Source organism: Oratosquilla oratoria, chromosome 2 (assembly GCF_046742065.1).
Source record: "Oratosquilla oratoria isolate Oo_2021 chromosome 2, ASM4674206v1, whole genome shotgun sequence".
NCBI lineage: Eukaryota > Metazoa > Arthropoda > Malacostraca > Stomatopoda > Squillidae > Oratosquilla > Oratosquilla oratoria.
Genome location: NC_134778.1, coordinates 29,155,638 through 29,168,395, shown reverse-complemented (window position 1 = coordinate 29,168,395; position 12,758 = coordinate 29,155,638). Strand labels below are relative to the sequence as shown.

Sequence of the window (12,758 nt, the reverse complement as noted above, 5' to 3'; positions counted from 1 at the left end):
TCCAGTTTCCTATTGAAACAATTGATTCGTAGCCTGCTACACAATGGCTATTTTCGAATCCAGAGTGGCCAGGACGGTTCCGATGGAGTGAATAGGCGAGTATATCTTCATCCTTCGATTTCTCCACCATCAGTGGGAAAGGCAGCTATTTCTGTCCTCTAAAACTGAAATCAGTCCTTTGGCTCACTAAATCCACAAATCCTCGTCGCCACTGTAGCAGTGTGTCGGTGAGGAAAGTTGAAAAACGGGGTTTCGCTTACGAAGTTTAATTGCAAGCGGATGTCAACAATCAAGCGACGTCTAGAACGTCTTCGTATCAGTAACTTAACAAAAAGAAAAGATGTCTACATAGGATTCAATTAGATACACACGACTAAAAGTGCTGTATAGGATCTAAACCTATTACAAAGTATAAAACATATGAGAATCACATATATAAGGAATCTACAGCACCAGTATACAATTCTTTAACACCATTTTCATGTATATAAAAATAATAATAAGACAATTAATCTCAATTTACCACACTAATCTCATATCATGTTCCTCTTTAGTCTCTCCTCCGACTAATATATCATCTAAGAAGGCAACTACTCCATCTATATTCATCAATAATTGGGATATCAATCTTTGGAAGATGGCAGGAGATGATGCAAGTCCAAAGGGTAATCTTTTATATTTAAAAAGACCTTTATGAGATATAATTACTAGCAATTCTTGACTCTCATCATCTACTGGCACCTGTAAGTAAGCATCTTTTAAATCCATCTTTGAAAATATATTGCTTTTACCCACAACAGCAATTGGATTTCATCAACTTTAGGCAAAGGGTACTGGTCACATGAAATACTTTTGTTTAACTCCTTGAAATCTACACAGATACGCATTGACTTTTTGTCAGCTTTTAACACTGGTACAATTGGAGCTGCCCAAGTACTAGAATGTACTGGTTCAATGATATTGTTATCAACTAACTCTTCTAAAGCATCTTCTACCAATTTTCTGTAGTGGTAGGGCACAGGCCTTGCTTTTTTCCATCTAGGTACAGCACCGCTCTTTAGGTGTACCTTTGCTACAACACATGAAATTGGCAATCTAGAATCAGCTGAAAAATTATCTAATTGTACCTTGGAATCCAAAACATTAACTCCTTCCTCTATACATGTGAGTGCAATACCAATTTTAGGCATTAAATCTCTTCCACATAAGTTAGAGTTATTAGATTCAACTACATACAAACTTTGAATTACATTGTGACCATTATAAAATATATTTGCATAAACCTTACCCAAAATATGCAAATCATTATTACCATAAGCCTTCAAAATTTTATCACTAGGCTCCAAAGATAAATTTAATGTCTTTACCCAATGTAAGGTTAGGGTAGACACACTGGCACCACAATCAATTTCGTACGGCACATTATGACCTTCAATATTAATATCAACCTTATTTCTCACTGGCAAAACCTTACCTACAACACTGTGTACAGGTTCATGAGAAATATCAACACTAACCACTTCTGGAAGGCTAGGTCGATCCACTAAATGTAACAATTGGTTATCATCACTACCAGTATCTCTCTCTTCCTGAGAAATTCCCTCGAAAACCATATTAGTTTTCTTTTTTCCAAACGTCTTCTTGGTAAATTTTCCAAAAGATCCTTTCTGGGCACTGTGTGGCTTACCAGACACAGTCTTATCAAAACGGCACACTCGTTTGAGGTGTCCTCTCGTGTTACAAACTGAACAAGTTAGGTGCTTAAACCTACAGTTCTCACTTTTATGTGGATACCCACAATGCTTACAACTTTCTTTTTTTCTGACTATTAACATATTCAGAACTAACCCCCACTTTCCTCACTTCAGTAGTCGGGAGCTTTTCTCCAACGAAAGCTTTTTCCAAATTTAGAATTTTCTCTAAAATGTCCGTTGAAGACATAGTTTGTAAATCCAAATTCTCAGCAACTAAGTTCGGGAAATACACTTCAGTTTCTATTGCCATGAATAGTTGGTCTCTTACTCGAGCATCAAATAAGGTACCAAAACTACAATCCTTGGATAGACTTTTCAAGTCAGCATACAAGTCTCTTAAACTTTCATCAGATTTTTTTCTTTCTATTCTGAAATTTGATTAAACTCCGATGATAGCTCGGTTTTACCTCGTAATGTGCTTCTAAAAGCTTCACTAAATCATTATAGTCTTTCACATGCGGTAAATCAGGTGAAGTCAGGGAGGCAAGCGTGCTATACGTATCACTTCCTAATGATACTAACAAAGAATTTTTCTTCTTGTTATCATCAGTGATTCCATTGTATGCAAAATGAGATTGCAGCATACTAAGCCATATCTCCCATCTAATCTTATTGGGGTCAAAACAGTCAATCTAACCTGAGTTATTTGCCATTGTAAATCTACTTGCATTAAACCTGTTTCCTTGTGAAACTAATGGCTCGTAGCCTGCTAAACCAAGGCTATTTTCGAATCCAGAGTGGCCAGGACGGTTCCGATGGGGTGAATAGGCGAGAATATATTCATTCTTAGATTTCTGCACCATCAGTGGGAAAGGCAGCTATTTCTGTCTTCTAAAACTTAAATCAGTCCTTTAGCACACAAATCCACAAATCCTCGTCGCCACTGTAGCAGTGTGTCGGTGAGGAAAGTTGAAAAACGGGGTCTTGCCTTTTGAGTTTATTAGCAAGCGGATGTAAACAAACAAGCGACGTCTAGAACGTCTTCGTATCAATAACATGACATAAACAAAAGATGTCTACGTAGGATTCAATTAGATACACACGACTAAAGGTGCTGTATAGTATCTAAACCTATTACAAAGTATAAAACATATGAGAATCACATATATAAGGAATCTACAGCACCAGTATACAATTCTTTAACACCATCTACATGTATATAAAACTAATAATAAGACAATTAATCTCAATTTACCACAGGTGAGGCAGCAAACAATTTATAAGAGTGTGTCCCCACACACAAGTTATCTCATAAAATTGTTATCCAATTGTTTTATTCAGGTACAGTAGTAATTCAAAACCATATAATTTCTTCCTATTTTGATTATTAAATGGTTCTTGATGGTGGCAGACATGTCACATAAACAATACAGGAGCTATCTTTATTTTTCAATATCAGTGACAGTAATAGAATACAACTCTTACAATGGCAAATCATGCCAAGAGGTCTTTCAGTACATGTTGTTAATATATTTATCCAATTGAATTTAAAAAAAATAACCCAACTGCACTTCATCACTCGTGCAGGAAGTTAATAACATCCACTGACAATATATCTGAGAAATTTGTTTCCAGTTACTTCAAGGTGAATTTTATATCTTACATTTTCAATATACCATATATAAGTAGAAACACATGATACAATGAGGAACCAAAGTCCTCCACATCACTTCAAATCATAAATCGCTTCTTAACCAACTGCATAAAATATAACAAAATTATGTCTCCATTATCATACTACCACTCTGTCAAGAGCCCATCCTTTTTCTATACACAATGCCATAATATGAATTTAGTCTTGCTCTACTTTTATTCCTCTTTGACATCCATGTCCTCCTTATCCAAACGTCTGCTAAATAACATTGCACTGCATTTGTGCTATTCATGTTCATTCAACTCTAGCTTGACAACCATGATTTCACCACCAATAAATTCCGAAGGTTTACTGACAATGTCTGCCCAAAAAATTATTCTTTGATTACACAGAACAGGATGGAGACTGATGATCAGTAGTTTCATAGGGCTTCTCTCCTGTGTGAGTTCCCATATGGCTTGTCATAGGAACAAACACAAAAAATAAGTTTTATAAAGGGGAAATGTATACATTTTTCCCTGTGTTCGCATGTGTTTAGTCACATTACCAGAGGTAATAAACGAAGCATTGCAAGGATGCATGAGGTTTCCCCCATGTATGAATTTTCATGTATTTAGACCACTAGAATAAAAAAAATTAAACACTACAAAGGGGATATGTGTAAGATTTTTCCCCAGTGTAAGTGCTCATGTCTTTTCAGAACTAGAATGGACAAAGGAAACTTCACAATGAGTGCAATTATGAGGCTTTTCCCATGTGTGAGTACTCGTATAATTTTTCAGAGTATCATAAAATGAAAATGGAGCTTTACAAAGAATACATTTATAAGGTTTTTATGCTGTGAGATCTCATGTGTTGTATTATTGCTATTGCTTTGTACTATCATTACCATTGCTATTGCGCAAGTCGATGTTCACGCCTATGTTGACTGATCTTACATAATAATAAACAGTGTATACGAGCTTCCCACGCGTATCATTCACCCGACATGGTGGCAGCGGGTGGTTTTTCGACTATTTACGCAATTAATAGTCGAATACCGAGAAACCACGTCTCGTAAGACACGCTATAAACTTCAGTGAACATCCTCAATTGGGAAAATCACGAAAACAATAGCTGTAGTGTATACGAAACGCGTGTGAAAATCGTACCAGACTGCCGAGTTCGGAGCAAGTGCGAGCTAGTGGTTTTTCGACTATTTACGCAATTAATAGTCGAATACCGAGAAACCACGTCTCGAGAGATACGCTATAAACTTCAGTGAACATCCTCAATTGGGAAAATCACGAAGAAAAACTACCATAGTGGACTAGAAGTGCGTGTGTAACTTGTACCAGACTACCGAGTTCGGTGAAGGAGCGTGCCCTTCCCTCAGTGTTACATAAGTTTCCCCTCTTGCTTACGTAAACGCCCACGACGGACGATCGCAAATCGTTCGTATCGGTACTGCTGACAGTGTTCCGCTACCCTAGGCTATTCGTGAACAGTGTAATTCAGTGTAATTATTAATATTCCCTACTGGCGACGGTAAACGACGTATCTTCTCAAATAAACCTCCGAAAACGTTGTGGTTGTGCACTGGCGTTTGACAACGCAGACGACATCCACAGCAGTGACGACAGTGGAAGGATAGTCTACGATGTCTGCATACCAGATTCCAGCACCCCCACCCATGTCTTTGAAAGGAGACGTGGAGAACTGGAAGGTTTTTGAAAACTCGTGGCACTACTACACAATTGCCACTGATCTGAACTTACAATTGAAGAACGCCGATGGATCAGATAACACTGAGGGAATGAATAAAGTGGCCGCCACTCTATGTACTGTCATGGGAACCGAGTGCCAAAAAGTTATGAATTCTCTTCCTACGCTGACAGAGCAAGACAAGAAGAATCCTGCTAGAATACTCGCCGAGCTGCAGAAGCAGTTCATACCCCAGCGGAATGTTTTGTATGAACGGTTTCTCTTCTACTCAGCCGCTCAGAGGAGCAACGAATCCGTAGACGAGTATGTGCTCCGTCTTCGTCTGCTCAGTGAATCCTGTGAGTTTGCAAACTTGAAAGACTCTCTCCTTCGTGACAGAATTGTCGTAGGTACAACGGATGAAGCAGGGAGAGAACGACTACTCCGTGAACGGCCTGTCCCAGACCTCAACAAAGTGATCGAAAGCCTCAAAGCAGCAGAAATCTCCAGAACACATAAGCAAGTAATTACAGGTAAAGTGCAAGCTGCAGTTGAGTACACAAACAAGCGGAAAGGTGCCAGTACATCTTCAACGAGGAAACTTGTGCACCAAAGACACCTCAAAGAAGATGTATGGAAACCACCGAAACCGAAACAGACAGGAAAGAAGAGAGGTGGATCTCCTTTCAAAGCATCTGGGCTTAGCCCGCCCAGGTGTAGATGGTGTGGGAACACAGATGGACATTTCAGAAAAAACTGCCCAGCCAGAAATTCCAAATGTCACATATGCGCACGTGTCGGCCATTGTGCTTCGGCTTGCCTAAAGTCAATATCTATTCACGAGATAGAAGAGGATGATTGTGATGAAGTAGATAATTCTTTTATGTTAGGGGAAGTCAAATCTGCTAGTGAGAATTTTTGGTCAGTTGATGTGACAATAGATAGGAAAGTGACTAACTTTAAACTTGATTGTGGATCCAAAGTGACAATTGTTAGTGACAAAACACCTTGGCTTAAGGAGTGTAACCTCACAAAAGCAAATAGTGACTTCCGAGGACCAGGGGAAGTCAATCTCAATCACCTTATTAAAGGGAAAATTGTAGATGCTGTACTTGAATTAGGTGGTAGGAGACATATAGAAAATGTGTATGTTATGACAGGTCAGTGTAATAATCTTTTGTCGAAATCAGCTATAGAAGCTCTGAAACTCCTTAAACCTGCTAAAGAGGTGTACAACATAGACAAGGCAGTGAACTTCAAGGAAGAATTTTCCAAGCTCTTCAACGGACTGGGGTTACTCAAATCTACATACAGAATTTCTTTGCACGAAGATGCTACTCCTCATTGCCTGTATACCCCAAGACGGGTACCCCATCCTCTGCTACCAAAGGTAAAGAAGAAACTACAGTCCATGGTCCACCAAAAAGTCATTTCCCCTGTAACTGTACCTACAGAGTGGTGCTCAGGGATGGTTAACGTTGTTAAACCCAATGGTGATGTGAGAATTTGTGTGGATCTGACACCTCTGAATAAAGCCGTGAAGAGGGAAGTACACCCTATGGCCAGTGTAGACGAGAATCTTGCCAAGTTAAGAGGTAGTAAAGTTTTTACAAAACTTGATGCCAACTCTGGATTCTGGCAGATACCACTTGATGAAGAATCAAGGTTGCTGACAACCTTTGTGACTCCATTTGGGCGCTATTGCTTCAATCGTTTGCCTTTCGGCATTAGCTCCGCCCCAGAAATCTTCCAAAGGACCATGTCTACCATACTGGAAGGTTTAGAAGGAGTTGTTTGCCACATGGATGATATCCTCATCCATGGGCCCACACAGGAGATTCATGACAATCGAGTTCGAGAAGTGTTATGTCGACTACAGGGAGCAGGAATCACCCTAAACGACAAATGTGAGTTTTCAAAAGGACACATGAAATTCCTGGGCCACATCATTTCAGAGAAAGGCATTGAAGCAGATCCAGGAAAAACCAAAGCTGTTCAAGATTTCCCAAGACCCAGGAATGTAACTGAACTGCAAAGGTTCAACGGTATGGTAAATCAGCTTGCCAAGTTCATTCCTGACCTAGCCAATGTAAATGAACCACTTCGCCAGCTTCTAAGGAAGAGTCAACAATGGTTCTGGGACCAACCACAAGAAACTGCATTTGAAACAATCAAACAGAAACTTGTGTCCACAGAGATCCTAGCCCATTACGACCCAAACAAGAAATGCATTATTGCTGCAGATGCTTGTCAAGATGGTCTTGGCGCTGTTCTTATACAAATGGATGACACAGGGCACCGTCGTCCTATTGCTTATGCTTCAAGATCACTCAGTGACACTGAGAAGAGGTATGCAGTTATTGAAAAAGAGGCTTTAGCAGCTACTTGGGCTTGTGAAAAGTTTAAGGACTACGTTTTAGGAACAGTCTTCAAGCTTGAAACAGATCACCGCCCTTTAGTGCCGTTGCTCTCAAGTACTGATTTGTCAAAACTTCCATCTAGAATTCTTCGCTTCCGTCTTCGACTAGCAAGATATTCACCAGAAGTGACATATGTACAAGGCGTTCATCAGAAAACAGCTGATGCTCTATCGCGAGCTCCTACAAGTCTTCCTACAAAAGCTGATCTAGAGCTTATAGAAGAAGTGGAAGAAAGTCAAGAAGGTAATTTTAAAGTTATCCCAGCTACAGAACGACGCCTGGGAGAGATCAAAGCAGCTCAACAAGCAGATGCCATCTGCAAACAAGTACAAGCTTATTGTCTAGATGGGTGGCCTTCAATAATGCCTTCTCAGCCACTCTTGAAACCATACTGGGAAAAGAAACAGCATTTGACAGTCAACCAAGGACTACTAATGTTTAACAACCGCATTGTTGTTCCAACCTCCCTACAGCTGGATATTCTCAATGCTTTACATGAAGGTCATTTAGGAATTACTAAGTGCCAAGGAAGAGCAAGTTACTCAGTTTGGTGGCCTCTCATCACAAAGCAGATAGAATCTATGGTTAACAAGTGCCAGATTTGTGCTAAGCTACGACCTGAACCAAAGGAATCTCTCTTACCGATGTCCTTTCCAGACAAACCTTGGAGCCGAATCGGTACAGATCTTTTTGAATTAGTGGGTAAGTCATACATCATTGCAGTTGATTATTCCAGTAGATGGTTTGAGTTCAGAGAACTGAAGAATACCACAACTATTGCAGTCACACCAGCTCTTGCAGATATTTTCTCCATACATGGAATTCCTGAAACTGTTGTATCCGATAATGGACCTCAGTACTCCAGCCAGGAGTTCAAAGAATTTGCCAAGTGTTGGGGGTTTACCCATGTTACCTCATCACCCCTACACCCACAAGCAAATGGGGAGGCAGAACGGGCAGTCCAGACAGCTAAAAACATCCTTAAAAAGAACGCTAACCCTTATTTAGGGTTACTTGCCTATCGTTCAGCTCCACTTAGAAATGGTTTGACCCCAAGTGAAATACTGATGAGTAGAAAAATAAGAACAAAATTGCCAGTACTCCCTGATACGTTGAGACCAAAGGGATATAACCAAGATGACCTACTAGAAAAAGAGGAACTCTATAGAGAGAAATACTCTAAGAACTACAACAACCACCATCGTATCCAGACATTGCCAGCTCTTCAAGCAGGTGATAAGGTATACATACGAGACCAAGAACGTTATGGAGAAGTAACACAGAGACTGACTCAACCGAGATCATACAAAGTCCTGACTGATGCAGGTTCCACAATAAGAAGAAACCGACACTCTCTCATACACACAGGTGAACACAGTAAATTGCCTAACACTGAACCCAAAGAAGGGACTCCCACCCTGCTCGGTTCTTCTGATAATTCCATCCATGTCAGTGATATTCCTAAAGGTGCATCTACTTCTGTTGTTTGTCCTAGCACTAAACCTAGTGTACCTAGCCCATCACAAATTGAAGTTAGAAGGTCCGGCAGAGTGCCTAAACCCAATGTACAACCAGAAATGGTTTACTACTAATAGTGTATGTTATGTATCACAAATAATAGTATCTAATTTTGTACTTAATTCTAAAGGTTTACTCTAGTTGATATGTCATCACTATGTTTTCTTTTGCAGCCTTTTGGGGAATTACTAACTGTTACTTACTGATAAGTTTATTTTGAGATTTTGTAAACTTGAAGGGGGATGTTGTATTATTGCTATTGCTTTGTACTATCATTACCATTGCTATTGCGCAAGTCGATGTTCACGCCTATGTTGACTGATCTTACATAATAATAAACAGTGTATACGAGCTTCCCACGTGTATCATTCACCCGACATCATGTACCTTTTGAGATGAAAAGAATGGGAAAATTAATCTTCACAAAGAGGGCATTTATGAAGCTTTTCGCCTTTGTGAATTCTTGTGTTTCGTCACATCACAAGAATAGAAAAAATAGAGCATCACAAAGGGGACATGTGTAAGGTTCTTCTCCAGTGTAAGTTCTCATGTCTTTTCAGAGCACTAAATGAGCAAAGATTTACAAAGAGTGCATTTAAATGGGTTTTTCCTAATGTGAGCACTTGTATGTCTTTTCAGAGTAAAGTGTATTTCCACCTCAGAGGAGGCAAATAAGATTCTTGGACTGATTGCACGATTTTTTTTTTTTTTGTTTTTTTTTTTAAGTCCATCTATCATTAACAAGCTATATAAATAATCAGTTCGTCCACATTTTGAATATGTTGTTTCCATGTGGTCTCCGAATCTCATTAAAGATATTGACAGATTGGAAAAAATACAACAGTAAGCCACAAAACTGATTCCAAATATCAGAAACAAATCATACAAAAATCGACTAAAACATATGAATCTATCCCCCCCCCCCAAAAAAAAGAGTAGACTTAGGAGTGATGTGCTACAGGTCTTGCTTCTACGGGGAATTGACAACATCTAAAGTAACAAAATTTTCACACTGAATGCGAATCAGACAAGAAATAATGGTCTTAAAATGTCAGGAAATAGATTTGATTTGGAAGTGGGTAGAAGCAACTTCACCAACAGTGTAGTAAATAAATAGAATAAATTAACTTCCTGCAGAGGCAGTGCAATGTAGTACAGTTCGAAGTTTCATGATTCATTTAGATAAGCACCTAAACAATATGCTGTAATACTTGCCGTTTATTTTATTTTATCTATCATTATTTATTATTTATCTGTTTATTCTTTATTATTTATCTATTATCTATTCTAAATTATTTTTTGTCTATCATTATCTATCAATTTATTGGATTCATTTATCTATTTATATTTTTTTCCAGCATTCGACCTAGTTAAGGGCCAAATCGTCTCCTGTCGGCATGCTCTTCCTTTGTAATCTTTTGTAATCCCCTGTGTGAGTTGTCAAGTGGGTTTTGTGTTTAAAACAACGGGAAAATGAGGCTTCACAAAGAGAGCATTTATGAGGCCTTTCCCCAATGTGTGTTCTCATATGGGGATTCGGACTAACAAAATGTGAGAATAAAGTTTCATAAGAAAATCATTGATGAGGCTTTTCCCTGTGCATCCTCATATCGATTTTCAGACCACAAGACCGAGAAAATAAAATTTTACAAGGGGTACTTGTAAAAAAGCTCCTCCTCCACCGAGTTCATTCTCATGAGTATCTTCAAACATTTATTTGTATGATCTACGAGTACATTTATAAAAATTCTCCTGTGCCGAGTATATTAGTTTTTAGTGTACAAAACTTGAAAAATCAAGCTAAAAAAATGAGGTCTATTTATGTTCCTTTCCCTCTGAATTTTCGTGTTTCCACATGACCAGACACAGGAAATAAAGCAGTTTCTGAGAGAGTCCTATAGGTTTTCAGACAACTAGATCAGGAAAATAAGAGTACATGTATAAGGCTTTTCCAATATACAAGTTCTCATGTGGTTTGCAGTTTACATGAGAACAAGGATGGAAAAACATATATTTTGCAAAGTTGCATTTATGAGACATTCCCTATACAGGTTTTCATATGATGATCTACATATCAGGACATAGAAAATGAAGGATGGGTAATTGCTCCAGTGTTACCATTGTAGACTGTTCTTAAGTTGGAGAGGGAGGCTTCCAGGGATCATCTTCTGTCCCAATCATCATGAACACTCTCCACAACTTCCTAGAGAAAACAAGACAATTAATCGAATTATGAATACCTTCAATTAAGCCAACATATGAAATTTAAGATACGGCATGATAGTGGCACAAGACCATCCACAAGGACAGAAGCTTATAATAATACAAAGAATGCAAAATCTTGGAAATGGCCCAAAGCAAAGAGATTGTTTAAAATGGGAGACGAATTATTCATACAGGAAAAGGAGGGAAATGGTTTAAGAATTTTGAATGGATGAACTATTGCTAGAAAATCATATAAATACAATAAAGGGGTAGACTTTTACAATGTAAATGAATATAACAACAGCATTATAGATTATCTGATAGCTGTTACTCCCTCCCTTCTTCTGGTGTTTGTATTGTGATATTATAGCTGCAGACTGGGTGACCCTGTTGGTGGTACCCAGTCAGGTGGCAGTAAGGCAGACTATTTAGAGTACCTTTATTAGTCACTTCCTGACATGGGGCGAGCAGAGTATGTTCTAATAATGGCTGTTCAGGCATGTAGGTGGCTGCCCAAATGTACTGCTGTCCCAGAGCCAGTACTGGGTGACCATATCCTATACTACCTCCATTTGGGTTGTGACTGCAAGCTTTTGGAGATCACCATCTTTTGCCTCCACTTCCATGCACCTACAGTAGCAGGACTTTTGTTAATACAAGGAAGAACAAAGTTATTATCAAACGGATTAAAAAAGTTAAGACAAAGACTGAATGTCAGTCCATCAATCACTCCCTTACACTTCACATCAACTTTCTCAGTAGGAGTCAACCCCAGGAGGCACCATGTGGAGGTAATGAAATCGCAGTTAGCTTAGAGGGGTTTGCACCACAACCCCCAACCCCACCGTTAACACATAACTGATTAAAATCATGATCACACAGCACAGGAATCATATTCAAAGGCTATTCTACAATAGTTTTATTTGAGTACAGCAGTAATCCAAAACAGTACCAATTATACAAGTTCTTCCTGTTTTGATTATTCAGTTATTTTAGATGATGGTAGACATACCACATGGACAACAAAGGAGCCAGCTTTACTTTCTGGCAACAAAACTTACCCATAGATCTTTTGGTTCATAAAGAGGTTGGATGTAGGTGGATGAGCATCCTTTAGCAGGAGGCGTGTAACTGCAGCCGAGGCCGTCACCTTTGCCTTATGTGCTTGGACTGTTGGAGCAGGTAAAAGTCACTGCTAAGAATTGGAGAGTAGTGCTGGATTCAAATCCACAACTAAGCGAATGAGAGACCAGCACACCTCGATTACACCACCTGGGCACAGGTGGATGTAGGGAAAAGTAGAGTCAAAAAAAGAAATACACAAATGCACATCGAGGCATATAAACAAATAGATTAACCAAATGGCAGACATTCCTGCATATTGTTTAATTAGACTAAATCTTAAAAAATTTAACCCAATCGCTTCCATCGCTTGTGTGGGAGGTTTATTTTATCCACTGGCAATGTAGATAAGAAATGAAATTTCAATTACTTCTAGGTTAAATCCGTTTCTCACAAATCTTCAATATACCATGTCCAGTATATACAGAAATACATGATACAATTAAGAACTAAAGTCTTCCT

At 38.9% G+C, this 12,758-nt stretch overlaps 1 long non-coding RNA gene across 1 annotated transcript; it reads right to left on the bottom strand.

Annotated features, from left to right (window-relative positions):
- Positions 1-11,062: 11,062 nt before the first annotated feature.
- Positions 11,063-12,371, bottom strand: LOC143033832 (uncharacterized). Its single transcript, XR_012967193.1, has 3 exons — positions 12,236-12,371; positions 11,612-11,804; positions 11,063-11,172 (listed from the first exon to the last, which is right to left on the bottom strand). It is a non-coding gene; the product is annotated as an uncharacterized LOC143033832 (long non-coding RNA).
- Between the last annotated feature and the right edge of the window lie 387 nt (positions 12,372-12,758).